The sequence below is a fragment of the Camelus bactrianus genome, chromosome 21 (genome assembly GCF_048773025.1).
Source record: "Camelus bactrianus isolate YW-2024 breed Bactrian camel chromosome 21, ASM4877302v1, whole genome shotgun sequence".
Classification (NCBI taxonomy): Eukaryota; Metazoa; Chordata; class Mammalia; order Artiodactyla; family Camelidae; genus Camelus; species Camelus bactrianus.
In genome coordinates, this window is record NC_133559.1 from 12038863 (window position 1) to 12065643 (window position 26781).

A 26781-nucleotide genomic window follows, 5' to 3' on the forward strand; every position below is an offset into this window, starting at 1 on the left:
CCCTGAAGCCCTCCTCCCACCACTGGCACCCCACCTAGCGACACCACCCCCCAGCACCATCAAATCCTACTTTGTCAACGGTTCTGCCCTTGCGTGTGTCCGTTTGGCCTCTTTGTTTAATTTTTATTTTTTTTTGAATTTTCATTTTAATAGACGTATAGTTGATTTACAGTATTGTGTTATTTTCAGGGGTACAGTAAACTGATTATCTTTTCTATACATGTGTATGTATACGCATATAGATCGTTACTTTCCGTTACAGGTAATTACGAGACGTTGAATATACTTCTCGGTGCTGTACCGTAAATCCTGTTGTTCCTACCCGCTAACACCAGCTCCTAATTGATCCCTCGCCTACACGTTCCCCTTGGGTAACTGTAAGTTTGTTCTCTCTCTGTGTGAATCTGTTTCTGTTTTGCACAGAGGTTCACTTGTACTATTGTTTGGATTCCACATGTATGTATTTTTGTCCTTCTGTCTGACTTATTATACTAGGTTCGGTGCTCTCTAGGTCCATCCGTGTTGCTGCAAATGACAAGATCTCATGCTTTTTTATGGCTGAGTAATATTCCACGAGATTGATTTTAATACATTGAAAATCCCTCTCTCTCTTATCTATCTGTTTTTCTATCGATATCTATCGATCGATCTCTCTATCTATCTACTTATCTATATCTCATATTTCCTTAAGCCAATCATCCACGGATTGACACCTGAGATTTTTTCCCCTGTCATGGCTATGGCCCACGGTGCTGCTATGAACGTTGAGGTGTACGTATCTTTCCCAATTAGAGGTTTTGTGTTTTCCGCATACATACTCAGGATGGGGACGGCTGGATCATATGGTAACTCTCCATTGGTGCCTTCATTGTTGTTTTCGTTGTCGTTGAAGTGTAGTTGATTTCTAAGACCGTATTAGTTTCAAGTACACAGCAAAGTGATTCGGTTTAGAATGTATACTGTATTTACAGATTATTTTCCATTATAGGGTATTCCAGGACACTGAAGATCGTTCCCTGTGTTATTCAGCAAGTCCGTGTTGCTTCTCTATTTTGTACACAGTAGCGTGTATCTGTTAACCCCATACTCCTAACTGATCCCTCCACTCTTCCCTTTCCCCATGCGTACCCGTCACTTGGTTATCGATGTCTGCCGAGTGTGTTTCTGTTTTGTACATAGACAAGTGTATATTATGTTTTAGGTTCCACCTGGAAGTGGATATCATATAATGTTTATCTTGCTCTATAACTGCCTTACTTCACACAGTGTGATAGACTCTAGGTCCATTCATGTGGCTGCGAATGACACTATTTCATCCTCCTTTGGGGCTGTGTAATATGCTCTGGTAAGTTTCTACAGCACATCTTCTTAAGTCCACCGTCCACTCATGGGCCCTTGGGTTCATTCTGGGTCTCGGCTATTGCAAATAGTGCTGCTAGGAAGGTCCTGGAGGAGGGGGGCGGTGCATGTAACCTTTCGAAGTAGAGGTTTCATCTTTCCCACGTACGTACCCAGCAGTGGGGTTGCTGGATCATATGGTAGCTCTCCTTTGGTGCCTTCATTGTTGTTGTCGTTGAAGTGTAGTTGATTTCCAGTCCTGTATTAGGTCGGGTGTACAGCACAGTGGTTCGGTTTGTATGTATATTGTATTTTCAGATTAGTTTCCTTCATAGGGTATTCCAGGACATTGCAGATCGTTCCCTGTGTGATTCCGCAAGTCCGTGTTGCTTCTCTATTTTATACACAGTAGCGTGTATCTGTTAATCCCACACTCCTAACTGATCCCTCCAGCCTTCCCTTTCCCCTCGCATAACCGTCAGTTGGTTTTCGATGTCTGTGGAGTGTGTTTCTGTTTTGTCCATAGATTCATGTCTATTATGTTTTAGATTCCACCCGGAAGTGATATTATATAATATTTATCTTTCTCAGTCTGACTTACTTCACGTCCTTTGATGGACTCTAGGTCCATCCATGCGGCCTCAAATGACAATATTCCATCCTTCTTTATGGCTGAGTAATATTCTACGGTATATTTATGCAACGCATCTTTTTAGGTCCATCGTCCACTCATGGGCCCTTGGGTTCATCCCGGGTCTCAGCAATTGCAAATAGTGCTGCTAGGAATGTGGAGGAGGGGTGCGGTGCTTGTATCTGTTCGAAGCGGAGGTTTCATCTTTCCCACATCTATACCCTGCAGTGGGGTTGCTGGATCATATGGTAGCTCTCCTTTGTGGCCTCTTTACTTCTCGACTCCATCCTCACCTGCCACTCTCCCCAACCACATCCCCTAGGCTCCACACCCCGCCACACACACAGACACACAGACACACACACACACACACACACACACACACTCAGACTTGAGGCTTGACGGATTGAAAGTGTTTCCTGATGAGGTAATCTGTGTCTCTGGGGCTGTAGAATGCCCCACTCAATTCAGACCTCGCCTAGACCCTGTCCCCTACCCTTGTTTCTGTCCTTCCCTTGCCTGCTTCCTACCCTGCTGCCCCAGCCCCAGCCCCCTGGTTAGCCTGACCACCTCAAAGCACAGCCCACCTGTCTCGCCCTCTCACCCACCGCCCCGCTGGGGTCCTCTCCCACCATCGTCCTCGTACCACAGCCCACTCACCCCCCTGCTTGCTATCTGCCCTTCCTCGAAGACTCCAGGCTCGCTCCCCTCTACCCGCCACCAACCCCTAGTTCCCCAGCCCCTCTCTCACACATCCGGTGCAGAAGACTCACTTCCGCCACTCCTGGCCTCCCACGGGCTCTTCAGACCCACTCCTACTCCATGGCCACCCTCTTCCCTACATCGGACCCACCCGCACATCGCACGCAATTGGGGGGCCAAGGGCAATCGCGGGCCCAAGCTTCGGCAGAGCCCCTGCCTGAGTGGCCAACTACTCTCCTAGCCAGTTCCCCGCAAGCCCCACTCCTCTCCTTCGCACCTGCGCTCCACCCAGTGCCCTGGACTCGTCCTGCCACCTCCCAACCCGAGGCTCAAGGCCGGCCCTTCTCTATGGGGTCGTCTGGCTCTGTTCCCTAAGCCTCGTGGTGTGGCCCCCAACCACGGCGACAAACACCTTCACCCCGTACTCTCGCCCACCCACACTCACCCCGAACACACCCACAAGGGCGTTGACGAAAGCGCCTGCGGTGATGGGATGCACCCATATGCCGACAGGGGCTCCCTTCCACAGGGGAACCGGCTTGGTCTAAATCCAGCGACTATACTGCCACCGCCAAACGCTGCAGCTCATCGGCTGTCCACTCTGCCTCTGAAGGAAACAAGCTGTGAACCGCACACCAAACCCTTTGCTGACAGACGCGCCCAAGCCTGGCCTGAGAGGAGACCGAGGTCGGTGATTCACCATGGCCAGAATCCATAGGAGAAGGTGAAGACAGGCTGAAGAGAGGGATGGAGTCCATCCAATAATAGATAGTAACATGGGAATGGGGAATATTAGAAGTCATAGCCAGGTGAGTGATGCATGTGTGTGTGTGTGTTGAGACTCTGGTGTGTGTGTATGTGTGTGTGTGTGTGCGCGCGCGTGTGCGTGTGTGTGTGTTTGCTGTTAGTGGAGGGGGAGGTATCGTCGGTAACGTTCTTGCCTCTCTGTGACAGGACTGAGAGTACCGGTAATGCAATCCGAATACCATGTTGGCTGGTAGTCCACCCTGCCACGCATCTGTCTCCACACCCTCCCACTTGCATAGCTAAAGTTTCCCGGGCGGCATCCGGTTTCTGCCTGCTTTCTCACCGCCACTGCCCTTTCGACCAACTACAAGCACGTGGCCAGGTTCCTTTTCACACCTCCGCCTCCCGGCAGCCTGTCTGCTCCCCTGCGCGGTTCAAGACCCCCGCGTCCTTGAAGGCCAACGACAGGCCCACGGGCTTCGAGGGCAGCCCAGGAGCTGGCACGCAGCAGGTAAGCCATCGGGACTGGTCGCTGGCTTGAAAGGAGACGTAAGGGACGGCCAGTCCCGGCAAGTGGCCCAACTTGGAGACGGAGGGCCCTCTCCCGCGCCTTCCGCTTTCCGTCGACGCGGCCACCAGTGATGCCGCCAACCACCACCACCGCCGCCGCCGCCACAACCTGCAGCGCCATCGCCAGCACCCTGTCCACCACGGCCACCAGCACCGTCACCAGCAGCACCAGCAGCACCACCAGCACAAGCAGCAGCACCACCGCCTGAGCTGGGAAGAGAGGGTGGCTTGTCAGCCGCGAGGATTGTGGTGGCGGAAGCAGTGCCGCTTGAGAGTCCAAGCACGCTCGTGGCCACGGCTGCGCCGGCCAGTCGTGTTTGGGGCTGGGGCAAGCGTCGGAGCAGGAGTCGTCGCCGAAGGCCTCGAGTGGGTGGGCGCGCGAGGCCGAAAGTTTTGGCGGGGCACGAGGGTGGAGGTTGCACGCCAGGGCCTGGGGCTGCAGGTGGAGGGTACCGGGTGGCTCTTGTCGGGGCGCTGAGGTCACGGGGCGGGGGAGAAGGAGCGGACGAGTTGGCTTGGTGCGTGGGCTAAAAGGGGGGTGGTGGTGGGGTGGGGGCGGAGTGTTTGTGGACGCGCTGGGGAGGTTGGTAGGCGGAGAGGAAGAAGAAATGCTTCCCTGACCGGGAATCGAACCCGGGCCGCGGCGGTGAGAGCGCCGAATCCTAACCACTAGACCACCAGGGAGCGTCGGGCTCCGCGTCTGGCCTGCCTCTGCTCGACCCAGCCACTGGGCGCTGCCTTGGCGCCAAGGCCCGGCCTTTCCACGTCCAGCCGCCCTCCGCCCCTGGCAAGCCACGTGCCCTAGCGTTCTTCCTGCTTGCTGGCACCCTCAAAACACTGCGCGCCTCCTTCCCGCACACGCGCGAGAAGCCGCAGGCCACCTAGCTCCCTCTTTTCTGCGCCCAGCTCCCGGCTCTCCCTCACGGGCCCCGGGCGGGAGGGCCGGCCGTGGAGCTCGGCAAAAGATGGGCCCGCTGCGTTGGCCGGGAATCGAACCCGGGTCAACTGCTTGGAAGGCAGCTATGCTCACCACTATACCACCAACGCTGCACAGCCCGGGCCGCCCCGACACGCCGGCCCCGGGCTCGCCGGAGCGCGGTCTCGCCGCCGCCGCCGCCGCTGCCCCTGCGGCGGCCGGGCGCAGCCCGGCCCCGACGCCCCGTCCGCCAGCAGCTCTGCGCTGCGTCAGGCGCCACCGTCGGCCGCCCCGGGCGCCTCAACCGCTCCAGCCCTACGCAGCTGCCCTCGCCCCCGGCCCGAACGCTTCTGGGGCGGGGGGCGGGGTGGGGGCGCGCTGTCGCTGCCTTGCTGCTGCCGGGCCCTCGGCTGCACGCCGCGGCCCGCCCCCCTCCGCGGGCACGCCACCTCTGGTTCCCCGCTCGCCAAAGCCCTTCTCCAACGGCTGTTGGGCGAGGCCACTCCCCGGCACCGAAAGGGGACGGGACTCATCCGCCCCACACCCGTCCCGGCAGCCGTGAAGCTGTGCAGGTGTGCGTCGCGTCGCAAGGAGCCCACTGCGGCAGCCACTGTGGGCGGGCCGCAATGTCGCCGGGCGCTTGTGGGGTCGAGAGGAGGCCCTCGCTCGGCCGTGGCGCCCGAGCGCCCGGCGAGGAGGACGGGCAAGGGGTTGCAGGGGTGGAGGGCTGGAGGCGGTCGAGGGTGGGCAGGCCCCGCTGGAGGGCGGAGGGACGAGAAGAAGGGCCGTTGGGGCCAGGCGGCTGGACAGAGAGCGGCGCCAGCCACCAAAAAGGGGCGTGTGGCCTCCCCGTCGGGGAATCGAACCCCGGTCTCCCGCGTGACAGGCGGGGATACTCACCACTATACTAACGAGGACGGCGGCGGCCACACGGGCGCCCGACTGCTCTCCGGCTGCCTGCAGACGCCTACCCCCTGCCCTCGGCCCTCTGCCCACCACGGGCGCCCGCCACGTGCCCGACCCGACCCGACCTGACCCGACACCACACCAAACGCGTCATGCAAGGAGGCAGCCCGGGACCCCGCCAGGGACACGGATCCGCGTGGCGCTGGAAACTCCCAGTGCGCGCTGCCTATAGCCCCCGACGCCAGGATCGCGCCGTGAGGAGGGGGGCCCGAGGGGGCCGGAGAGCTCAAGCAAGGCTGTGAGGAGGAGGTGGGCGCTCGCCGTGCCACGTCCCGGGAGAAGAGGCGGAGGGGTGGGCGCGGCCGGCGGCAGAAGCTGGCCGGACGCGGCACACGGCTGGGTCCCGGGCCAGGGGTGGGCGAGGGGGCGGCGGCGGCGGAGCCGGGCGCGACGGCTGGCCTCGCTGCCCCGTTGGCCGGCGCGCGCCCGGTCCGTCGCGCAGCCGGACGGCCGCCCCCTGGCGCAGAGCACCGCGTCGGGCCAAGGGCATCGGTGTCCGCGTCGCGTCGGGTCCCAGCCAGCCGAGCGGCGACGCGCCCAGGCCCGCCGTCAGGATGGCCGAGCGGTCTAAGGCGCTGCGTTCAGGTCGCAGTCTCCCCTGGAGGCGTGGGTTCGAATCCCACTCCTGACAAGCCAGCCTTTTTTGGCCCGCCCAACAAATGCTGCACCCGGCCCGTCCCGGGCCTGGACAACACCCTACCGCCTCACACTCCGTTCCTGCCTCGCACTCTTGCCAGCTCCCCAGACTCCGGCCCCCTCGACGCGACACCCACACGACGCCTCTCACACGCAGGACCTCCTCAGCCACAGCTGCTCTTCCTGCCCAGTCCTGTGCGCCGGCCTCACGGAAACAGCCCAGGGGGAACCCTCTGGAAACTGCCGTTCAGGACACACGCCCTCCTCGCCTTCGCAGTGCAGGCCTTCGCGGCACTTCTTTCACCCACCTTGGCGCCACAGCGCATGTACACGCGAGAAGCCGCTGCCCCGGCCGGACCCAGCCACACCCCGGCGCGCTCCCTCAGACGGCTGCCCACGAGCCAGCAGCCACTCTGCCAAAGTGCTCCTCCTCACGACCAACGCACCGGAGCGGGACCCTTCGGGAGAGCGGCCGGCAGGAGCGCAGAAGCCAGGCTCAGACAGCGCTGGTCATTGGCGCGGCGGCGGCGGCGGCGGCGGCGGCGGCGGCGGCGCCGCTCCCAGGCGCCCATGTCCCACACTCGCTGTCTCCTCACAGCCCGAGCTCGCATCCCCTCTCCAGCCTGCTGCCCGCCAACGCCCGGCACGAGCGAGAAAGCCAGGCGCCAGAGGGACTTTGGGCCAGGGCCGGCGGTCGCTGTGAGGAGCGTCGGAGCTCAGCCGCACCTGCCACGCGTCGCCTGCCCTGACTGGAATTCGGGCGCAGGCCAGGCTGGGTCCGGTTCCTGGCTTCCTCCGGCGACACTGACAGTCTGTCGGCGGCCCTGGACGGCAGATTCGGAAGCGCAGGTTGGGCCGAGTCCGCCTCCGTCCCTGCGTCCCTCCTTCCCTCCGACCGCGCCTCGCCCTGGGGGTCCTCCCCGTTCCCCCGGAGCCTCTTCTTCAGGTCACTCACCGCCTCCTGCTCACATGGAGCGGATGTCCATGGGCGAGCAGCGAACCACCAGTGTCTGGCGGTTGGCGGCGAGCGCCGCTGGGGCGGCGTCGGGCGGCGGCGGCCATCGGTGCATGGGTGGTTCAGTGGTAGAATTCTCGCCTGCCACGCGGGAGGCCCGGGTTCGATTCCCGGCCCATGCAGCGACCCAGTCCCCTTTTGGTCCCGCAGCCCACAGCGGAGCTAGGCTTCCCCTCTCCCACGCTCAAGGCACCTGTCCTACCACAGCATGCTCCCACCCGCAGCCCACCGCCACACCTTCCCTCTCCTGTCCTGCCCACGCCGGCGCCCCCTACCCTCCGTGGGACGAAAACCCCAACCCCGAGAGCCAAGCCTCCGTGACCTGACGCCTTGCGGGCTCAGCCACTCTCGCGCCCACACACCTTCCTTGTCCCTTTTCTCTTTCTTACCCTGATCCCGCTGGGGTCACACGGTGCACTGGAAGGAATACCCTACACTGGCACCCGCTCGCCCCACCTCTTCACGTTTCACCGCGCTTCCCCGCTCTCTGCCTCACTCTCCCCACACTCGGAAAGTTACACAGTGTTTGCTCAACCAGGAACCGAAAAGCTGCCGCCCCTGGGAGGGCTACATTGCACTCCCCAGGAGTGTCCCCAAAGCGTTATCCTGCATGAGGAATTCCAAAGAGGAATTCCACAATATCAGGGCAGAGTGCACTCTATGTTCACTTTACGTCCCTCAGCCGAAATATTTTTCGAACACCCGCCCGCTCCCCCACCACTAAAACCACCATCACCACCAACACCCCAACAACAAACACCACCCCCTCCCCTGAAGCCCTCCTCCCACCACTGGCACCCCACCTAGCGACACCACCCCCCAGCACCATCAAATCCTACTTTGTCAACGGTTCTGCCCTTGCGTGTGTCCGTTTGGCCTCTTTGTTTAATTTTTATTTTTTTTTGAATTTTCATTTTAATAGACGTATAGTTGATTTACAGTATTGTGTTATTTTCAGGGGTACAGTAAACTGATTATCTTTTCTATACATGTGTATGTATACGCATATAGATCGTTACTTTCCGTTACAGGTAATTACGAGACGTTGAATATACTTCTCGGTGCTGTACCGTAAATCCTGTTGTTCCTACCCGCTAACACCAGCTCCTAATTGATCCCTCGCCTACACGTTCCCCTTGGGTAACTGTAAGTTTGTTCTCTCTCTGTGTGAATCTGTTTCTGTTTTGCACAGAGGTTCACTTGTACTATTGTTTGGATTCCACATGTATGTATTTTTGTCCTTCTGTCTGACTTATTATACTAGGTTCGGTGCTCTCTAGGTCCATCCGTGTTGCTGCAAATGACAAGATCTCATGCTTTTTTATGGCTGAGTAATATTCCACGAGATTGATTTTAATACATTGAAAATCCCTCTCTCTCTTATCTATCTGTTTTTCTATCGATATCTATCGATCGATCTCTCTATCTATCTACTTATCTATATCTCATATTTCCTTAAGCCAATCATCCACGGATTGACACCTGAGATTTTTTCCCCTGTCATGGCTATGGCCCACGGTGCTGCTATGAACGTTGAGGTGTACGTATCTTTCCCAATTAGAGGTTTTGTGTTTTCCGCATACATACTCAGGATGGGGACGGCTGGATCATATGGTAACTCTCCATTGGTGCCTTCATTGTTGTTTTCGTTGTCGTTGAAGTGTAGTTGATTTCTAAGACCGTATTAGTTTCAAGTACACAGCAAAGTGATTCGGTTTAGAATGTATACTGTATTTACAGATTATTTTCCATTATAGGGTATTCCAGGACACTGAAGATCGTTCCCTGTGTTATTCAGCAAGTCCGTGTTGCTTCTCTATTTTGTACACAGTAGCGTGTATCTGTTAACCCCATACTCCTAACTGATCCCTCCACTCTTCCCTTTCCCCATGCGTACCCGTCACTTGGTTATCGATGTCTGCCGAGTGTGTTTCTGTTTTGTACATAGACAAGTGTATATTATGTTTTAGGTTCCACCTGGAAGTGGATATCATATAATGTTTATCTTGCTCTATAACTGCCTTACTTCACACAGTGTGATAGACTCTAGGTCCATTCATGTGGCTGCGAATGACACTATTTCATCCTCCTTTGGGGCTGTGTAATATGCTCTGGTAAGTTTCTACAGCACATCTTCTTAAGTCCACCGTCCACTCATGGGCCCTTGGGTTCATTCTGGGTCTCGGCTATTGCAAATAGTGCTGCTAGGAAGGTCCTGGAGGAGGGGGGCGGTGCATGTAACCTTTCGAAGTAGAGGTTTCATCTTTCCCACGTACGTACCCAGCAGTGGGGTTGCTGGATCATATGGTAGCTCTCCTTTGGTGCCTTCATTGTTGTTGTCGTTGAAGTGTAGTTGATTTCCAGTCCTGTATTAGGTCGGGTGTACAGCACAGTGGTTCGGTTTGTATGTATATTGTATTTTCAGATTAGTTTCCTTCATAGGGTATTCCAGGACATTGCAGATCGTTCCCTGTGTGATTCCGCAAGTCCGTGTTGCTTCTCTATTTTATACACAGTAGCGTGTATCTGTTAATCCCACACTCCTAACTGATCCCTCCAGCCTTCCCTTTCCCCTCGCATAACCGTCAGTTGGTTTTCGATGTCTGTGGAGTGTGTTTCTGTTTTGTCCATAGATTCATGTCTATTATGTTTTAGATTCCACCCGGAAGTGATATTATATAATATTTATCTTTCTCAGTCTGACTTACTTCACGTCCTTTGATGGACTCTAGGTCCATCCATGCGGCCTCAAATGACAATATTCCATCCTTCTTTATGGCTGAGTAATATTCTACGGTATATTTATGCAACGCATCTTTTTAGGTCCATCGTCCACTCATGGGCCCTTGGGTTCATCCCGGGTCTCAGCAATTGCAAATAGTGCTGCTAGGAATGTGGAGGAGGGGTGCGGTGCTTGTATCTGTTCGAAGCGGAGGTTTCATCTTTCCCACATCTATACCCTGCAGTGGGGTTGCTGGATCATATGGTAGCTCTCCTTTGTGGCCTCTTTACTTCTCGACTCCATCCTCACCTGCCACTCTCCCCAACCACATCCCCTAGGCTCCACACCCCGCCACACACACAGACACACAGACACACACACACACACACACACACACACATACAGACACACACACACACACACACACACACACTCAGACTTGAGGCTTGACGGATTGAAAGTGTTTCCTGATGAGGTAATCTGTGTCTCTGGGGCTGTAGAATGCCCCACTCAATTCAGACCTCGCCTAGACCCTGTCCCCTACCCTTGTTTCTGTCCTTCCCTTGCCTGCTTCCTACCCTGCTGCCCCAGCCCCAGCCCCCTGGTTAGCCTGACCACCTCAAAGCACAGCCCACCTGTCTCGCCCTCTCACCCACCGCCCCGCTGGGGTCCTCTCCCACCATCGTCCTCGTACCACAGCCCACTCACCCCCCTGCTTGCTATCTGCCCTTCCTCGAAGACTCCAGGCTCGCTCCCCTCTACCCGCCACCAACCCCTAGTTCCCCAGCCCCTCTCTCACACATCCGGTGCAGAAGACTCACTTCCGCCACTCCTGGCCTCCCACGGGCTCCTCAGACCCACTCCTACTCCATGGCCACCCTCTTCCCTACATCGGACCCACCCGCACATCGCACGCAATTGGGGGGCCAAGGGCAATCGCGGGCCCAAGCTTCGGCAGAGCCCCTGCCTGAGTGGCCAACTACTCTCCTAGCCAGTTCCCCGCAAGCCCCACTCCTCTCCTTCGCACCTGCGCTCCACCCAGTGCCCTGGACTCGTCCTGCCACCTCCCAACCCGAGGCTCAAGGCCGGCCCTTCTCTATGGGGTCGTCTGGCTCTGTTCCCTAAGCCTCGTGGTGTGGCCCCCAACCACGGCGACAAACACCTTCACCCCGTACTCTCGCCCACCCACACTCACCCCGAACACACCCACAAGGGCGTTGACGAAAGCGCCTGCGGTGATGGGATGCACCCATATGCCGACAGGGGCTCCCTTCCACAGGGGAACCGGCTTGGTCTAAATCCAGCGACTATACTGCCACCGCCAAACGCTGCAGCTCATCGGCTGTCCACTCTGCCTCTGAAGGAAACAAGCTGTGAACCGCACACCAAACCCTTTGCTGACAGACGCGCCCAAGCCTGGCCTGAGAGGAGACCGAGGTCGGTGATTCACCATGGCCAGAATCCATAGGAGAAGGTGAAGACAGGCTGAAGAGAGGGATGGAGTCCATCCAATAATAGATAGTAACGTGGGAATGGGGAATATTAGAAGTCATAGCCAGGTGAGTGGTGCATGTGTGTGTGTGTGTGTGACTCTGGTGTGTGTGTATGTGTGTGTGTGTGTGCGCGCGCGTGTCCGTGTGTGTGTGTGTGTGTGTGTGTTTGCTGTTAGTGGAGGGGGAGGTATCGTCGGTAACGTTCTTGCCTCTCTGTGACAGGACTGAGAGTACCGGTAATGCAATCCGAATACCATGTTGGCTGGTAGTCCACCCTGCCACGCATCTGTCTCCACACCCTCCCACTTGCATAGCTAAAGTTTCCCGGGCGGCATCCGGTTTCTGCCTGCTTTCTCACCTCCACTGCCCTTTCGACCAACTACAAGCACGTGGCCAGGTTCCTTTTCACACCTCCGCCTCCCGGCAGCCTGTCTGCTCCCCTGCGCGGTTCAAGACCCCCGCGTCCTTGAAGGCCAACGACAGGCCCACGGGCTTCGAGGGCGGCCCAGGAGCTGGCACGCAGCAGGTAAGCCATCGGGACTGGTCGCTGGCTTGAAAGGAGACGTAAGGGACGGCCAGTCCCGGCAAGTGGCCCAACTTGGAGACGGAGGGCCCTCTCCCGCGCCTTCCGCTTTCCGTCGACGCGGCCACCAGTGATGCCGCCAACCACCACCACCGCCGCCGCCGCCACAACCTGCAGCGCCATCGCCAGCACCCTGTCCACCACGGCCACCAGCACCGTCACCAGCAGCACCAGCAGCACCACCAGCACAAGCAGCAGCACCACCGCCTGAGCTGGGAAGAGAGGGTGGCTTGTCAGCCGCGAGGATTGTGGTGGCGGAAGCAGTGCCGCTTGAGAGTCCAAGCACGCTCGTGGCCACGGCTGCGCCGGCCAGTCGTGTTTGGGGCTGGGGCAAGCGTCGGAGCAGGAGTCGTCGCCGAAGGCCTCGAGTGGGTGGGCGCGCGAGGCCGAAAGTTTTGGCGGGGCACGAGGGTGGAGGTTGCACGCCAGGGCCTGGGGCTGCAGGTGGAGGGTACCGGGTGGCTCTTGTCGGGGCGCTGAGGTCACGGGGCGGGGGAGAAGGAGCGGACGAGTTGGCTTGGTGCGTGGGCTAAAAGGGGGGTGGTGGTGGGGTGGGGGCGGAGTGTTTGTGGACGCGCTGGGGAGGTTGGTAGGCGGAGAGGAAGAAGAAATGCTTCCCTGACCGGGAATCGAACCCGGGCCGCGGCGGTGAGAGCGCCGAATCCTAACCACTAGACCACCAGGGAGCGTCGGGCTCCGCGTCTGGCCTGCCTCTGCTCGACCCAGCCACTGGGCGCTGCCTTGGCGCCAAGGCCCGGCCTTTCCACGTCCAGCCGCCCTCCGCCCCTGGCAAGCCACGTGCCCTAGCGTTCTTCCTGCTTGCTGGCACCCTCAAAACACTGCGCGCCTCCTTCCCGCACACGCGCGAGAAGCCGCAGGCCACCTAGCTCCCTCTTTTCTGCGCCCAGCTCCCGGCTCTCCCTCACGGGCCCCGGGCGGGAGGGCCGGCCGTGGAGCTCGGCAAAAGATGGGCCCGCTGCGTTGGCCGGGAATCGAACCCGGGTCAACTGCTTGGAAGGCAGCTATGCTCACCACTATACCACCAACGCTGCACAGCCCGGGCCGCCCCGACACGCCGGCCCCGGGCTCGCCGGAGCGCGGTCTCGCCGCCGCCGCCGCCGCTGCCCCTGCGGCGGCCGGGCGCAGCCCGGCCCCGACGCCCCGTCCGCCAGCAGCTCTGCGCTGCGTCAGGCGCCACCGTCGGCCGCCCCGGGCGCCTCAACCGCTCCAGCCCTACGCAGCTGCCCTCGCCCCCGGCCCGAACGCTTCTGGGGCGGGGGGCGGGGTGGGGGCGCGCTGTCGCTGCCTTGCTGCTGCCGGGCCCTCGGCTGCACGCCGCGGCCCGCCCCCCTCCGCGGGCACGCCACCTCTGGTTCCCCGCTCGCCAAAGCCCTTCTCCAACGGCTGTTGGGCGAGGCCACTCCCCGGCACCGAAAGGGGACGGGACTCATCCGCCCCACACCCGTCCCGGCAGCCGTGAAGCTGTGCAGGTGTGCGTCGCGTCGCAAGGAGCCCACTGCGGCAGCCACTGTGGGCGGGCCGCAATGTCGCCGGGCGCTTGTGGGGTCGAGAGGAGGCCCTCGCTCGGCCGTGGCGCCCGAGCGCCCGGCGAGGAGGACGGGCAAGGGGTTGCAGGGGTGGAGGGCTGGAGGCGGTCGAGGGTGGGCAGGCCCCGCTGGAGGGCGGAGGGACGAGAAGAAGGGCCGTTGGGGCCAGGCGGCTGGACAGAGAGCGGCGCCAGCCACCAAAAAGGGGCGTGTGGCCTCCCCGTCGGGGAATCGAACCCCGGTCTCCCGCGTGACAGGCGGGGATACTCACCACTATACTAACGAGGACGGCGGCGGCCACACGGGCGCCCGACTGCTCTCCGGCTGCCTGCAGACGCCTACCCCCTGCCCTCGGCCCTCTGCCCACCACGGGCGCCCGCCACGTGCCCGACCCGACCCGACCTGACCCGACACCACACCAAACGCGTCATGCAAGGAGGCAGCCCGGGACCCCGCCAGGGACACGGATCCGCGTGGCGCTGGAAACTCCCAGTGCGCGCTGCCTATAGCCCCCGACGCCAGGATCGCGCCGTGAGGAGGGGGGCCCGAGGGGGCCGGAGAGCTCAAGCAAGGCTGTGAGGAGGAGGTGGGCGCTCGCCGTGCCACGTCCCGGGAGAAGAGGCGGAGGGGTGGGCGCGGCCGGCGGCAGAAGCTGGCCGGACGCGGCACACGGCTGGGTCCCGGGCCAGGGGTGGGCGAGGGGGCGGCGGCGGCGGAGCCGGGCGCGACGGCTGGCCTCGCTGCCCCGTTGGCCGGCGCGCGCCCGGTCCGTCGCGCAGCCGGACGGCCGCCCCCTGGCGCAGAGCACCGCGTCGGGCCAAGGGCATCGGTGTCCGCGTCGCGTCGGGTCCCAGCCAGCCGAGCGGCGACGCGCCCAGGCCCGCCGTCAGGATGGCCGAGCGGTCTAAGGCGCTGCGTTCAGGTCGCAGTCTCCCCTGGAGGCGTGGGTTCGAATCCCACTCCTGACAAGCCAGCCTTTTTTGGCCCGCCCAACAAATGCTGCACCCGGCCCGTCCCGGGCCTGGACAACACCCTACCGCCTCACACTCCGTTCCTGCCTCGCACTCTTGCCAGCTCCCCAGACTCCGGCCCCCTCGACGCGACACCCACACGACGCCTCTCACACGCAGGACCTCCTCAGCCACAGCTGCTCTTCCTGCCCAGTCCTGTGCGCCGGCCTCACGGAAACAGCCCAGGGGGAACCCTCTGGAAACTGCCGTTCAGGACACACGCCCTCCTCGCCTTCGCAGTGCAGGCCTTCGCGGCACTTCTTTCACCCACCTTGGCGCCACAGCGCATGTACACGCGAGAAGCCGCTGCCCCGGCCGGACCCAGCCACACCCCGGCGCGCTCCCTCAGACGGCTGCCCACGAGCCAGCAGCCACTCTGCCAAAGTGCTCCTCCTCACGACCAACGCACCGGAGCGGGACCCTTCGGGAGAGCGGCCGGCAGGAGCGCAGAAGCCAGGCTCAGACAGCGCTGGTCATTGGCGCGGCGGCGGCGGCGGCGGCGGCGGCGGCGGCGGCGCCGCTCCCAGGCGCCCATGTCCCACACTCGCTGTCTCCTCACAGCCCGAGCTCGCATCCCCTCTCCAGCCTGCTGCCCGCCAACGCCCGGCACGAGCGAGAAAGCCAGGCGCCAGAGGGACTTTGGGCCAGGGCCGGCGGTCGCTGTGAGGAGCGTCGGAGCTCAGCCGCACCTGCCACGCGTCGCCTGCCCTGACTGGAATTCGGGCGCAGGCCAGGCTGGGTCCGGTTCCTGGCTTCCTCCGGCGACACTGACAGTCTGTCGGCGGCCCTGGACGGCAGATTCGGAAGCGCAGGTTGGGCCGAGTCCGCCTCCGTCCCTGCGTCCCTCCTTCCCTCCGACCGCGCCTCGCCCTGGGGGTCCTCCCCGTTCCCCCGGAGCCTCTTCTTCAGGTCACTCACCGCCTCCTGCTCACATGGAGCGGATGTCCGTGGGCGAGCAGCGAACCACCAGTGTCTGGCGGTTGGCGGCGAGCGCCGCTGGGGCGGCGTCGGGCGGCGGCGGCCATCGGTGCATGGGTGGTTCAGTGGTAGAATTCTCGCCTGCCACGCGGGAGGCCCGGGTTCGATTCCCGGCCCATGCAGCGACCCAGTCCCCTTTTGGTCCCGCAGCCCACAGCGGAGCTAGGCTTCCCCTCTCCCACGCTCAAGGCACCTGTCCTACCACAGCATGCTCCCACCCGCAGCCCACCGCCACACCTTCCCTCTCCTGTCCTGCCCACGCCGGCGCCCCCTACCCTCCGTGGGACGAAAACCCCAACCCCGAGAGCCAAGCCTCCGTGACCTGACGCCTTGCGGGCTCAGCCACTCTCGCGCCCACACACCTTCCTTGTCCCTTTTCTCTTTCTTACCCTGATCCCGCTGGGGTCACACGGTGCACTGGAAGGAATACCCTACACTGGCACCCGCTCGCCCCACCTCTTCACGTTTCACCGCGCTTCCCCGCTCTCTGCCTCACTCTCCCCACACTCGGAAAGTTACACAGTGTTTGCTCAACCAGGAACCGAAAAGCTGCCGCCCCTGGGAGGGCTACATTGCACTCCCCAGGAGTGTCCCCAAAGCGTTATCCTGCATGAGGAATTCCAAAGAGGAATTCCACAATATCAGGGCAGAGTGCACTCTATGTTCACTTTACGTCCCTCAGCCGAAATATTTTTCGAACACCCGCCCGCTCCCCCACCACTAAAACCACCATCACCACCAACACCCCAACAACAAACACCACCCCCTCCCCTGAAGCCCTCCTCCCACCACTGGCACCCCACCTAGCGACACCACCCCCCAGCACCATCAAATCCTACTTTGTCAACGGTTCTGCCCTTGCGTGTGTCCGTTTGGCCTCTTTGTTTAATTTTTATTTTTTTTTGAATTTTCATTTTAATAGACGTATAGTTGATTTACAGTATTGTGTTATTTTCAGGGGTACAGTAAACTGATTATCTTTTCTATACATGTGTATGTATACGCATATAGATCGTTACTTTCCGTTACAGGTAATTACGAGACGTTGAATATACTTCTCGGTGCTGTACCGTAAATCCTGTTGTTCCTACCCGCTAACACCAGCTCCTAATTGATCCCTCGCCTACACGTTCCCCTTGGGTAACTGTAAGTTTGTTCTCTCTCTGTGTGAATCTGTTTCTGTTTTGCACAGAGGTTCACTTGTACTATTGTTTGGATTCCACATGTATGTATTTTTGTCCTTCTGTCTGACTTATTATACTAGGTTCGGTGCTCTCTAGGTCCATCCGTGTTGCTGCAAATGACAAGATCTCATGCTTTTTTATGGCTGAGTAATATTCCACGAGATTGATTTTAATACATTGAAAATCCCTCTCTCTCTTATCTATCTGTTTTTCTATCGATATCTATCGATCGATCTCTCTATCTATCTACTTATCTATATCTCATATTTCCTTAAGCCAATCATCCACGGATTGACACCTGAGATTTTTTCCCCTGTCATGGCTATGGCCCACGGTGCTGCTATGAACGTTGAGGTGTACGTATCTTTCCCAATTAGAGGTTTTGTGTTTTCCGCATACATACTCAGGATGGGGACGGCTGGATCATATGGTAACTCTCCATTGGTGCCTTCATTGTTGTTTTCGTTGTCGTTGAAGTGTAGTTGATTTCTAAGACCGTATTAGTTTCAAGTACACAGCAAAGTGATTCGGTTTAGAATGTATACTGTATTTACAGATTATTTTCCATTATAGGGTATTCCAGGACACTGAAGATCGTTCCCTGTGTTATTCAGCAAGTCCGTGTTGCTTCTCTATTTTGTACACAGTAGCGTGTATCTGTTAACCCCATACCCCTAACTGATCCCTCCACTCTTCCCTTTCCCCATGCGTACCCGTCACTTGGTTATCGATGTCTGCCGAGTGTGTTTCTGTTTTGTACATAGACAAGTGTATATTATGTTTTAGGTTCCACCTGGAAGTGGATATCATATAATGTTTATCTTGCTCTATAACTGCCTTACTTCACACAGTGTGATAGACTCTAGGTCCATTCATGTGGCTGCGAATGACACTATTTCATCCTCCTTTGGGGCTGTGTAATATGCTCTGGTAAGTTTCTACAGCACATCTTCTTAAGTCCACCGTCCACTCATGGGCCCTTGGGTTCATTCTGGGTCTCGGCTATTGCAAATAGTGCTGCTAGGAAGGTCCTGGAGGAGGGGGGCGGTGCATGTAACCTTTCGAAGTAGAGGTTTCATCTTTCCCACGTACGTACCCAGCAGTGGGGTTGCTGGATCATATGGTAGCTCTCCTTTGGTGCCTTCATTGTTGTTGTCGTTGAAGTGTAGTTGATTTCCAGTCCTGTATTAGGTCGGGTGTACAGCACAGTGGTTCGGTTTGTATGTATATTGTATTTTCAGATTAGTTTCCTTCATAGGGTATTCCAGGACATTGCAGATCGTTCCCTGTGTGATTCCGCAAGTCCGTGTTGCTTCTCTATTTTATACACAGTAGCGTGTATCTGTTAATCCCACACTCCTAACTGATCCCTCCAGCCTTCCCTTTCCCCTCGCATAACCGTCAGTTGGTTTTCGATGTCTGTGGAGTGTGTTTCTGTTTTGTCCATAGATTCATGTCTATTATGTTTTAGATTCCACCCGGAAGTGATATTATATAATATTTATCTTTCTCAGTCTGACTTACTTCACGTCCTTTGATGGACTCTAGGTCCATCCATGCGGCCTCAAATGACAATATTCCATCCTTCTTTATGGCTGAGTAATATTCTACGGTATATTTATGCAACGCATCTTTTTAGGTCCATCGTCCACTCATGGGCCCTTGGGTTCATCCCGGGTCTCAGCAATTGCAAATAGTGCTGCTAGGAATGTGGAGGAGGGGTGCGGTGCTTGTATCTGTTCGAAGCGGAGGTTTCATCTTTCCCACATCTATACCCTGCAGTGGGGTTGCTGGATCATATGGTAGCTCTCCTTTGTGGCCTCTTTACTTCTCGACTCCATCCTCACCTGCCACTCTCCCCAACCACATCCCCTAGGCTCCACACCCCGCCACACACACAGACACACAGACACACACACACACACACACACACACACATACAGACACACACACACACACACACACACACACTCAGACTTGAGGCTTGACGGATTGAAAGTGTTTCCTGATGAGGTAATCTGTGTCTCTGGGGCTGTAGAATGCCCCACTCAATTCAGACCTCGCCTAGACCCTGTCCCCTACCCTTGTTTCTGTCCTTCCCTTGCCTGCTTCCTACCCTGCTGCCCCAGCCCCAGCCCCCTGGTTAGCCTGACCACCTCAAAGCACAGCCCACCTGTCTCGCCCTCTCACCCACCGCCCCGCTGGGGTCCTCTCCCACCATCGTCCTCGTACCACAGCCCACTCACCCCCCTGCTTGCTATCTGCCCTTCCTCGAAGACTCCAGGCTCGCTCCCCTCTACCCGCCACCAACCCCTAGTTCCCCAGCCCCTCTCTCACACATCCGGTGCAGAAGACTCACTTCCGCCACTCCTGGCCTCCCACGGGCTCCTCAGACCCACTCCTACTCCATGGCCACCCTCTTCCCTACATCGGACCCACCCGCACATCGCACGCAATTGGGGGGCCAAGGGCAATCGCGGGCCCAAGCTTCGGCAGAGCCCCTGCCTGAGTGGCCAACTACTCTCCTAGCCAGTTCCCCGCAAGCCCCACTCCTCTCCTTCGCACCTGCGCTCCACCCAGTGCCCTGGACTCGTCCTGCCACCTCCCAACCCGAGGCTCAAGGCCGGCCCTTCTCTATGGGGTCGTCTGGCTCTGTTCCCTAAGCCTCGTGGTGTGGCCCCCAACCACGGCGACAAACACCTTCACCCCGTACTCTCGCCCACCCACACTCACCCCGAACACACCCACAAGGGCGTTGACGAAAGCGCCTGCGGTGATGGGATGCACCCATATGCCGACAGGGGCTCCCTTCCACAGGGGAACCGGCTTGGTCTAAATCCAGCGACTATACTGCCACCGCCAAACGCTGCAGCTCATCGGCTGTCCACTCTGCCTCTGAAGGAAACAAGCTGTGAACCGCACACCAAACCCTTTGCTGACAGACGCGCCCAAGCCTGGCCTGAGAGGAGACCGAGGTCGGTGATTCACCATGGCCAGAATCCATAGGAGAAGGTGAAGACAGGCTGAAGAGAGGGATGGAGTCCATCCAATAATAGATAGTAACGTGGGAATGGGGAATATTAGAAGTCATAGCCAGGTGAGTGGTGCATGTGTGTGTGTGTGTGTGACTCTGGTGTGTGTGTATGTGTGTGTGTGTGTGCGCGCGCGTGTCCGTGTGTGTGTGTGTGTGTGTGTGTTTGCTGTTAGTGGAGGGGGAGGTATCGTCGGTAACGTTCTTGCCTCTCTGTGACAGGACTGAGAGTACCGGTAATGCAATCCGAATACCATGTTGGCTGGTAGTCCACCCTGCCACGCATCTGTCTCCACACCCTCCCACTTGCATAGCTAAAGTTTCCCGGGCGGCATCCGGTTTCTGCCTGCTTTCTCACCTCCACTGCCCTTTCGACCAACTACAAGCACGTGGCCAGGTTCCTTTTCACACCTCCGCCTCCCGGCAGCCTGTCTGCTCCCCTGCGCGGTTCAAGACCCCCGCGTCCTTGAAGGCCAACGACAGGCCCACGGGCTTCGAGGGCGGCCCAGGAGCTGGCACGCAGCAGGTAAGCCATCGGGACTGGTCGCTGGCTTGAAAGGAGACGTAAGGGACGGCCAGTCCCGGCAAGTGGCCCAACTTGGAGACGGAGGGCCCTCTCCCGCGCCTTCCGCTTTCCGTCGACGCGGCCACCAGTGATGCCGCCAACCACCACCACCGCCGCCGCCGCCACAACCTGCAGCGCCATCGCCAGCACCCTGTCCACCACGGCCACCAGCACCGTCACCAGCAGCACCAGCAGCACCACCAGCACAAGCAGCAGCACCACCGCCTGAGCTGGGAAGAGAGGGTGGCTTGTCAGCCGCGAGGATTGTGGTGGCGGAAGCAGTGCCGCTTGAGAGTCCAAGCACGCTCGTGGCCACGGCTGCGCCGGCCAGTCGTGTTTGGGGCTGGGGCAAGCGTCGGAGCAGGAGTCGTCGCCGAAGGCCTCGAGTGGGTGGGCGCGCGAGGCCGAAAGTTTTGGCGGGGCACGAGGGTGGAGGTTGCACGCCAGGGCCTGGGGCTGCAGGTGGAGGGTACCGGGTGGCTCTTGTCGGGGCGCTGAGGTCACGGGGCGGGGGAGAAGGAGCGGACGAGTTGGCTTGGTGCGTGGGCTAAAAGGGGGGTGGTGGTGGGGTGGGGGCGGAGTGTTTGTGGACGCGCTGGGGAGGTTGGTAGGCGGAGAGGAAGAAGAAATGCTTCCCTGACCGGGAATCGAACCCGGGCCGCGGCGGTGAGAGCGCCGAATCCTAACCACTAGACCACCAGGGAGCGTCGGGCTCCGCGTCTGGCCTGCCTCTGCTCGACCCAGCCACTGGGCGCTGCCTTGGCGCCAAGGCCCGGCCTTTCCACGTCCAGCCGCCCTCCGCCCCTGGCAAGCCACGTGCCCTAGCGTTCTTCCTGCTTGCTGGCACCCTCAAAACACTGCGCGCCTCCTTCCCGCACACGCGCGAGAAGCCGCAGGCCACCTAGCTCCCTCTTTTCTGCGCCCAGCTCCCGGCTCTCCCTCACGGGCCCCGGGCGGGAGGGCCGGCCGTGGAGCTCGGCAAAAGATGGGCCCGCTGCGTTGGCCGGGAATCGAACCCGGGTCAACTGCTTGGAAGGCAGCTATGCTCACCACTATACCACCAACGCTGCACAGCCCGGGCCGCCCCGACACGCCGGCCCCGGGCTCGCCGGAGCGCGGTCTCGCCGCCGCCGCCGCCGCTGCCCCTGCGGCGGCCGGGCGCAGCCCGGCCCCGACGCCCCGTCCGCCAGCAGCTCTGCGCTGCGTCAGGCGCCACCGTCGGCCGCCCCGGGCGCCTCAACCGCTCCAGCCCTACGCAGCTGCCCTCGCCCCCGGCCCGAACGCTTCTGGGGCGGGGGGCGGGGTGGGGGCGCGCTGTCGCTGCCTTGCTGCTGCCGGGCCCTCGGCTGCACGCCGCGGCCCGCCCCCCTCCGCGGGCACGCCACCTCTGGTTCCCCGCTCGCCAAAGCCCTTCTCCAACGGCTGTTGGGCGAGGCCACTCCCCGGCACCGAAAGGGGACGGGACTCATCCGCCCCACACCCGTCCCGGCAGCCGTGAAGCTGTGCAGGTGTGCGTCGCGTCGCAAGGAGCCCACTGCGGCAGCCACTGTGGGCGGGCCGCAATGTCGCCGGGCGCTTGTGGGGTCGAGAGGAGGCCCTCGCTCGGCCGTGGCGCCCGAGCGCCCGGCGAGGAGGACGGGCAAGGGGTTGCAGGGGTGGAGGGCTGGAGGCGGTCGAGGGTGGGCAGGCCCCGCTGGAGGGCGGAGGGACGAGAAGAAGGGCCGTTGGGGCCAGGCGGCTGGACAGAGAGCGGCGCCAGCCACCAAAAAGGGGCGTGTGGCCTCCCCGTCGGGGAATCGAACCCCGGTCTCCCGCGTGACAGGCGGGGATACTCACCACTATACTAACGAGGACGGCGGCGGCCACACGGGCGCCCGACTGCTCTCCGGCTGCCTGCAGACGCCTACCCCCTGCCCTCGGCCCTCTGCCCACCACGGGCGCCCGCCACGTGCCCGACCCGACCCGACCTGACCCGACACCACACCAAACGCGTCATGCAAGGAGGCAGCCCGGGACCCCGCCAGGGACACGGATCCGCGTGGCGCTGGAAACTCCCAGTGCGCGCTGCCTATAGCCCCCGACGCCAGGATCGCGCCGTGAGGAGGGGGGCCCGAGGGGGCCGGAGAGCTCAAGCAAGGCTGTGAGGAGGAGGTGGGCGCTCGCCGTGCCACGTCCCGGGAGAAGAGGCGGAGGGGTGGGCGCGGCCGGCGGCAGAAGCTGGCCGGACGCGGCACACGGCTGGGTCCCGGGCCAGGGGTGGGCGAGGGGGCGGCGGCGGCGGAGCCGGGCGCGACGGCTGGCCTCGCTGCCCCGTTGGCCGGCGCGCGCCCGGTCCGTCGCGCAGCCGGACGGCCGCCCCCTGGCGCAGAGCACCGCGTCGGGCCAAGGGCATCGGTGTCCGCGTCGCGTCGGGTCCCAGCCAGCCGAGCGGCGACGCGCCCAGGCCCGCCGTCAGGATGGCCGAGCGGTCTAAGGCGCTGCGTTCAGGTCGCAGTCTCCCCTGGAGGCGTGGGTTCGAATCCCACTCCTGACAAGCCAGCCTTTTTTGGCCCGCCCAACAAATGCTGCACCCGGCCCGTCCCGGGCCTGGACAACACCCTACCGCCTCACACTCCGTTCCTGCCTCGCACTCTTGCCAGCTCCCCAGACTCCGGCCCCCTCGACGCGACACCCACACGACGCCTCTCACACGCAGGACCTCCTCAGCCACAGCTGCTCTTCCTGCCCAGTCCTGTGCGCCGGCCTCACGGAAACAGCCCAGGGGGAACCCTCTGGAAACTGCCGTTCAGGACACACGCCCTCCTCGCCTTCGCAGTGCAGGCCTTCGCGGCACTTCTTTCACCCACCTTGGCGCCACAGCGCATGTACACGCGAGAAGCCGCTGCCCCGGCCGGACCCAGCCACACCCCGGCGCGCTCCCTCAGACGGCTGCCCACGAGCCAGCAGCCACTCTGCCAAAGTGCTCCTCCTCACGACCAACGCACCGGAGCGGGACCCTTCGGGAGAGCGGCCGGCAGGAGCGCAGAAGCCAGGCTCAGACAGCGCTGGTCATTGGCGCGGCGGCGGCGGCGGCGGCGGCGGCGGCGGCGGCGCCGCTCCCAGGCGCCCATGTCCCACACTCGCTGTCTCCTCACAGCCCGAGCTCGCATCCCCTCTCCAGCCTGCTGCCCGCCAACGCCCGGCACGAGCGAGAAAGCCAGGCGCCAGAGGGACTTTGGGCCAGGGCCGGCGGTCGCTGTGAGGAGCGTCGGAGCTCAGCCGCACCTGCCACGCGTCGCCTGCCCTGACTGGAATTCGGGCGCAGGCCAGGCTGGGTCCGGTTCCTGGCTTCCTCCGGCGACACTGACAGTCTGTCGGCGGCCCTGGACGGCAGATTCGGAAGCGCAGGTTGGGCCGAGTCCGCCTCCGTCCCTGCGTCCCTCCTTCCCTCCGACCGCGCCTCGCCCTGGGGGTCCTCCCCGTTCCCCCGGAGCCTCTTCTTCAGGTCACTCACCGCCTCCTGCTCACATGGAGCGGATGTCCATGGGCGAGCAGCGAACCACCAGTGTCTGGCGGTTGGCGGCGAGCGCCGCTGGGGCGGCGTCGGGCGGCGGCGGCCATCGGTGCATGGGTGGTTCAGTGGTAGAATTCTCGCCTGCCACGCGGGAGGCCCGGGTTCGATTCCCGGCCCATGCAGCGACCCAGTCCCCTTTTGGTCCCGCAGCCCACAGCGGAGCTAGGCTTCCCCTCTCCCACGCTCAAGGCACCTGTCCTACCACAGCATGCTCCCACCCGCAGCCCACCGCCACACCTTCCCTCTCCTGTCCTGCCCACGCCGGCGCCCCCTACCCTCCGTGGGACGAAAACCCCAACCCCGAGAGCCAAGCCTCCGTGACCTGACGCCTTGCGGGCTCAGCCACTCTCGCGCCCACACACCTTCCTTGTCCCTTTTCTCTTTCTTACCCTGATCCCGCTGGGGTCACACGGTGCACTGGAAGGAATACCCTACACTGGCACCCGCTCGCCCCACCTCTTCACGTTTCACCGCGCTTCCCCGCTCTCTGCCTCACTCTCCCCACACTCGGAAAGTTACACAGTGTTTGCTCAACCAGGAACCGAAAAGCTGCCGCCCCTGGGAGGGCTACATTGCACTCCCCAGGAGTGTCCCCAAAGCGTTATCCTGCATGAGGAATTCCAAAGAGGAATTCCACAATATCAGGGCAGAGTGCACTCTATGTTCACTTTACGTCCCTCAGCCGAAATATTTTTCGAACACCCGCCCGCTCCCCCACCACTAAAACCACCATCACCACCAACACCCCAACAACAAACACCACCCCCTCCCCTGAAGCCCTCCTCCCACCACTGGCACCCCACCTAGCGACACCACCCCCCAGCACCATCAAATCCTACTTTGTCAACGGTTCTGCCCTTGCGTGTGTCCGTTTGGCCTCTTTGTTTAATTTTTATTTTTTTTTGAATTTTCATTTTAATAGACGTATAGTTGATTTACAGTATTGTGTTATTTTCAGGGGTACAGTAAACTGATTATCTTTTCTATACATGTGTATGTATACGCATATAGATCGTTACTTTCCGTTACAGGTAATTACGAGACGTTGAATATACTTCTCGGTGCTGTACCGTAAATCCTGTTGTTCCTACCCGCTAACACCAGCTCCTAATTGATCCCTCGCCTACACGTTCCCCTTGGGTAACTGTAAGTTTGTTCTCTCTCTGTGTGAATCTGTTTCTGTTTTGCACAGAGGTTCACTTGTACTATTGTTTGGATTCCACATGTATGTATTTTTGTCCTTCTGTCTGACTTATTATACTAGGTTCGGTGCTCTCTAGGTCCATCCGTGTTGCTGCAAATGACAAGATCTCATGCTTTTTTATGGCTGAGTAATATTCCACGAGATTGATTTTAATACATTGAAAATCCCTCTCTCTCTTATCTATCTGTTTTTCTATCGATATCTATCGATCGATCTCTCTATCTATCTACTTATCTATATCTCATATTTCCTTAAGCCAATCATCCACGGATTGACACCTGAGATTTTTTCCCCTGTCATGGCTATGGCCCACGGTGCTGCTATGAACGTTGAGGTGTACGTATCTTTCCCAATTAGAGGTTTTGTGTTTTCCGCATACATACTCAGGATGGGGACGGCTGGATCATATGGTAACTCTCCATTGGTGCCTTCATTGTTGTTTTCGTTGTCGTTGAAGTGTAGTTGATTTCTAAGACCGTATTAGTTTCAAGTACACAGCAAAGTGATTCGGTTTAGAATGTATACTGTATTTACAGATTATTTTCCATTATAGGGTATTCCAGGACACTGAAGATCGTTCCCTGTGTTATTCAGCAAGTCCGTGTTGCTTCTCTATTTTGTACACAGTAGCGTGTATCTGTTAACCCCATACCCCTAACTGATCCCTCCACTCTTCCCTTTCCCCATGCGTACCCGTCACTTGGTTATCGATGTCTGCCGAGTGTGTTTCTGTTTTGTACATAGACAAGTGTATATTATGTTTTAGGTTCCACCTGGAAGTGGATATCATATAATGTTTATCTTGCTCTATAACTGCCTTACTTCACACAGTGTGATAGACTCTAGGTCCATTCATGTGGCTGCGAATGACACTATTTCATCCTCCTTTGGGGCTGTGTAATATGCTCTGGTAAGTTTCTACAGCACATCTTCTTAAGTCCACCGTCCACTCATGGGCCCTTGGGTTCATTCTGGGTCTCGGCTATTGCAAATAGTGCTGCTAGGAAGGTCCTGGAGGAGGGGGGCGGTGCATGTAACCTTTCGAAGTAGAGGTTTCATCTTTCCCACGTACGTACCCAGCAGTGGGGTTGCTGGATCATATGGTAGCTCTCCTTTGGTGCCTTCATTGTTGTTGTCGTTGAAGTGTAGTTGATTTCCAGTCCTGTATTAGGTCGGGTGTACAGCACAGTGGTTCGGTTTGTATGTATATTGTATTTTCAGATTAGTTTCCTTCATAGGGTATTCCAGGACATTGCAGATCGTTCCCTGTGTGATTCCGCAAGTCCGTGTTGCTTCTCTATTTTATACACAGTAGCGTGTATCTGTTAATCCCACACTCCTAACTGATCCCTCCAGCCTTCCCTTTCCCCTCGCATAACCGTCAGTTGGT

The 26781-nt window shown here is 59.6% G+C and overlaps 15 non-coding genes across 15 annotated transcripts; 6 read left to right on the forward strand and 9 right to left on the reverse strand.

Moving 5' to 3' along the window:
* Nucleotides 1-4600: 4600 nt before the first annotated feature.
* Nucleotides 4601-4672, reverse strand: TRNAE-CUC (transfer RNA glutamic acid (anticodon CUC)). The gene has a single exon. It is a non-coding gene; the product is annotated as a tRNA-Glu (tRNA).
* Nucleotides 4673-4963: 291 nt separating this feature from the next.
* TRNAG-UCC (transfer RNA glycine (anticodon UCC)) lies at nt 4964-5035 on the reverse strand. The gene has a single exon. It is a non-coding gene; the product is annotated as a tRNA-Gly (tRNA).
* A 714-nt stretch (nt 5036-5749) lies between these two features.
* Nucleotides 5750-5821, reverse strand: TRNAD-GUC (transfer RNA aspartic acid (anticodon GUC)). Its single transcript has one exon. It is a non-coding gene; the product is annotated as a tRNA-Asp (tRNA).
* Nucleotides 5822-6418: 597 nt separating this feature from the next.
* Nucleotides 6419-6501, forward strand: TRNAL-CAG (transfer RNA leucine (anticodon CAG)). The gene has a single exon. It is a non-coding gene; the product is annotated as a tRNA-Leu (tRNA).
* Nucleotides 6502-7572: 1071 nt separating this feature from the next.
* On the forward strand, nt 7573-7643 carry TRNAG-GCC (transfer RNA glycine (anticodon GCC)). The gene has a single exon. It is a non-coding gene; the product is annotated as a tRNA-Gly (tRNA).
* A 5290-nt stretch (nt 7644-12933) lies between these two features.
* On the reverse strand, nt 12934-13005 carry TRNAE-CUC (transfer RNA glutamic acid (anticodon CUC)). Its single transcript has one exon. It is a non-coding gene; the product is annotated as a tRNA-Glu (tRNA).
* A 291-nt stretch (nt 13006-13296) lies between these two features.
* On the reverse strand, nt 13297-13368 carry TRNAG-UCC (transfer RNA glycine (anticodon UCC)). Its single transcript has one exon. It is a non-coding gene; the product is annotated as a tRNA-Gly (tRNA).
* A 714-nt stretch (nt 13369-14082) lies between these two features.
* TRNAD-GUC (transfer RNA aspartic acid (anticodon GUC)) lies at nt 14083-14154 on the reverse strand. Its single transcript has one exon. It is a non-coding gene; the product is annotated as a tRNA-Asp (tRNA).
* A 597-nt stretch (nt 14155-14751) lies between these two features.
* TRNAL-CAG (transfer RNA leucine (anticodon CAG)) lies at nt 14752-14834 on the forward strand. The gene has a single exon. It is a non-coding gene; the product is annotated as a tRNA-Leu (tRNA).
* A 1071-nt stretch (nt 14835-15905) lies between these two features.
* Nucleotides 15906-15976, forward strand: TRNAG-GCC (transfer RNA glycine (anticodon GCC)). Its single transcript has one exon. It is a non-coding gene; the product is annotated as a tRNA-Gly (tRNA).
* Nucleotides 15977-21266: 5290 nt separating this feature from the next.
* Nucleotides 21267-21338, reverse strand: TRNAE-CUC (transfer RNA glutamic acid (anticodon CUC)). The gene has a single exon. It is a non-coding gene; the product is annotated as a tRNA-Glu (tRNA).
* A 291-nt stretch (nt 21339-21629) lies between these two features.
* Nucleotides 21630-21701, reverse strand: TRNAG-UCC (transfer RNA glycine (anticodon UCC)). Its single transcript has one exon. It is a non-coding gene; the product is annotated as a tRNA-Gly (tRNA).
* A 714-nt stretch (nt 21702-22415) lies between these two features.
* Nucleotides 22416-22487, reverse strand: TRNAD-GUC (transfer RNA aspartic acid (anticodon GUC)). The gene has a single exon. It is a non-coding gene; the product is annotated as a tRNA-Asp (tRNA).
* Nucleotides 22488-23084: 597 nt separating this feature from the next.
* TRNAL-CAG (transfer RNA leucine (anticodon CAG)) lies at nt 23085-23167 on the forward strand. Its single transcript has one exon. It is a non-coding gene; the product is annotated as a tRNA-Leu (tRNA).
* Nucleotides 23168-24238: 1071 nt separating this feature from the next.
* TRNAG-GCC (transfer RNA glycine (anticodon GCC)) lies at nt 24239-24309 on the forward strand. Its single transcript has one exon. It is a non-coding gene; the product is annotated as a tRNA-Gly (tRNA).
* The last annotated feature ends 2472 nt before the right edge of the window (nt 24310-26781 follow it).